Source organism: Meleagris gallopavo, unplaced genomic scaffold, assembly GCF_000146605.3.
Source record: "Meleagris gallopavo isolate NT-WF06-2002-E0010 breed Aviagen turkey brand Nicholas breeding stock unplaced genomic scaffold, Turkey_5.1 ChrUn_random_7180001956190, whole genome shotgun sequence".
Classification (NCBI taxonomy): Eukaryota; Metazoa; Chordata; class Aves; order Galliformes; family Phasianidae; genus Meleagris; species Meleagris gallopavo.
The window spans coordinates 1-2,972 of NW_011216773.1; the positions used below are offsets into that span (position 1 = coordinate 1).

The following is a 2,972-nucleotide window of genomic DNA, read 5'->3' on the forward strand; positions in this document are numbered from 1 at the left end:
GATAAATACAGGTTTTAGCATTATTGTATCTAGGAATAGAAAATGCCCAATAGCTAATCATGTTCTGCTGCAAAAAAAGAAAGCATAGTCCCTTTTTAAAAAAGCAAGAGACAGAGTGCTTACCCCCAGAAAAGGGAAAAATCCCCAAACGTTTATGCTGAGTTAACACTGAGAATGAAGAGTGGCAGCTTTGCTTCTTCCCTTCACTATTCGTTTTGGTTTGAAGTACAGAGGAAAGGATGCATGAGCCATGCTGGAGCAGTGTGCCTGCCTGCATCGTGTGGCAGTAAGCAATGCAGAGAATTTTATAAGGTCTCTGTGATGTTTGTCTCCTTCCTAGATGGCACCGAGTCCTCTGAGATGCGCTACGGAAATGATGAGAACGACTTCTGAGGCTGTGAGCGGTGGCTGATGAGAGAAGCTAAAGAGAGGAACCTCAAAATTGAACAGATTGGTAAATCCAAGCCTTAGGGTTTATATGCCCTTTGTTCTAACAAACACGTCTGACCCTTAATTACTTTAACAGATCGATGTTTTTATGTGGCACCAGACAAGGTAGGGAAGCTCTAGGACTTGGTATGCTTGCATTGGTGCTTCTCTCAGACTGTTTGTGCGTTTCTGTAGTAGCATAACATCCTAGGCAGTGGCTTCCCAATAATCTTCTCATGTCAAACGATGCTAATGCTTAGACATGATCACAGTGGTGAATATAAATGATTTATCGTTAGGGCTGCATGTCTGAATTTTCACTGTCTGCAGTGAAGCTTCTCAAGTTACGGTGCCCATCCCACTGAGAAAGCCTGTTCTTTCTGTTGCAGTGTGGGCAGGTACGTACAGTATCCATATCTTCTGGAGTGTTTCCCTTCCTGCTGCTGACTGTTTCAGTCGGTGTCACTCCTGCACCCTGGTAGCGTTGATGCTTGAGAAATGGGCCTTGGAGGGGGTGGGGTGGGAGGTGTGAGTCCGACTCGAGTTTTTGCCTTGCTGTGCTTTTACAGCAGAATGTAAGTTCTGCATGTGAAGTATTTAAGTCATGTCTTGTTTTCGTGTCGCTACTGGCATTCTGTGTGACCACGTCTTGTAGTGAAATCGTGGAGAAAAGCATCGTCTGCCAAGCTGTAGAGACGGCATTAATAGCACATAACGTGTGACAAGGCCAAGGGTTGTAGAGAGCTCTCACAGCACTGGGGTTCTTTTCAGTAAGGCTGCAGGCTGTGGGCCGAAGGATGAGAGAAATAAGCACCTGCCTTGGATTTTCATACAGGTTATTTCCCTGGGGGGCTGATTTAAAAAAAAAAGAAAAAAAAAGTTCAGTAATGATGGTGAAAGATTTGTGTGTATGCGCTACTACTTGTATATCCACAGGTACTGACTTCTGTTTACCTTTTGCTTTATAGATATGGAATGAAGGGGCATTTCATAGCAAATGCATGAAGGTGTGTCTGTTTTCCTTCTTAAAAGTGAAATGTGCTTCTGAAGTTCCCTTGTTATCTCATGTGCTTTGCTTGTCTGATTTTTCTCTAGAGGAGACCTTCATCCTGTGACTACTTCGCTTCCTGACCTCTGGAGGCAGCTGCAGGCTTGAAGCACTAACAGCAACACGGGAGCCTTAGATTTTTTTTTATCTTAAGCTTTTACTTTGAACTTCGTAAGTCAGTGTATGCTAAGGAGGGCATTTTAAAGGAAGCTGCAGTTGAACCGTACAAATTCATCTTCTTACTGGCTGGAAAACAGCTTATTTTGTAAGTCAGAGACCCAGAATTCCTTCAGATTTTCAAGTGAAGTTCCAGTGGATATGATGCCCCTTAATTATTGATGTACAGCTCCAGGCTTTCATTACATGGTCTGATTTACTTTTTCCATAAAGTAAGAGCTCTTTCACATCAGATAACACTGTGCTGTCACTGTTTCCTTCCCTGCACATTCCTCTTTGGATTTTCACTTCTCTTTATGTTATGCTGAAGTAGAATCTTAAAATAAGTTTTACTGTATTCATTATTCACGTCCTTGTTGCTGCTTTGAGGCTCAGAATGAAATGCATTTCTTCTCAAAAGAAAGTAAGGGTTAAGCAGAGTGTGAAGAAAACTGCTGATTCTTTTTTTCCTGTCCACGCCCAACTTTGCAGAAATTGGGTCCCTTCTGCTTAAAATCAATCAGTCAGCAACTGTTAGAAAGTTCTTTTAGTTTTGTATGCTGTATAAGGTCAGTTGTGTTATTTGTCCGTGGCAGCATCTGTAGCTATTTCGTTCAGGGATTAGTTTTAGCAGAACAGTACAGAAAATGGTACAACAGTTAAATGTGACGTGACATTAGGAGGGAAAACCCTTTGGAACTTAAGCATCTTTCACGAGGCTGGCAGAGATAACATTCTGCCTGCTCCTGAAAAGTGGGACTGCTCTCCTCTGAAACACTTCATCCTCATTTATATGTAAGGGTGTGTGATGCACTTGTAGTCTGTTAAAGTGATCTGTGGTCAAAGCTTATAGCAGGACAGGTAAGCAGGAATTTTATAGAAAACTTCCTTAGGCACTGAGCTGATAAACTTTGATCACCTGCAAGAGGCTTTCTGAGAAATAGCAATTACAATGCTTGCATAACTAATTTTTCTATGGTGGTTTTATTCCTGATTTGCCTGCGATAGGCAGGAGCTGCACCTCAGCGAGTTTGTAGTGCACGAGGAAACATGCATTACAGACTTTAATGGCATAGACACGTTTTACAGACGGACTTGTATTACTCACTTCCACCAGTCTGTTTTCAGAGAAGCTGGTGAGCTCCAGAAGCTCACTGGGGCTTTGATGACCTTTGTGTTACGACAGTGTCTGGGTTCTCAGTTCCCATGTGGCTACGATGGCAGTGCAGTGTTTGGGAAGCGTGCAGCCAGCTGACTTGTTCTTGTTCTGGGTTCTGTCGCACGGCGGTCGTGTTTTGCAGAGGTGGGCTACATCTGATGGCTGACTTGTGGATAGAAA

At 43.0% G+C, this 2,972-nt stretch overlaps 1 long non-coding RNA gene across 1 annotated transcript; it reads left to right on the top strand.

The window, feature by feature from the left end:
• Positions 1-23: 23 nt before the first annotated feature.
• Positions 24-2,160, top strand: LOC104917148. The gene is made up of 3 exons (XR_796770.3): positions 24-454; positions 1,398-1,436; positions 1,525-2,160. It is a non-coding gene; the product is annotated as an uncharacterized LOC104917148 (long non-coding RNA).
• The last annotated feature ends 812 nt before the right edge of the window (positions 2,161-2,972 follow it).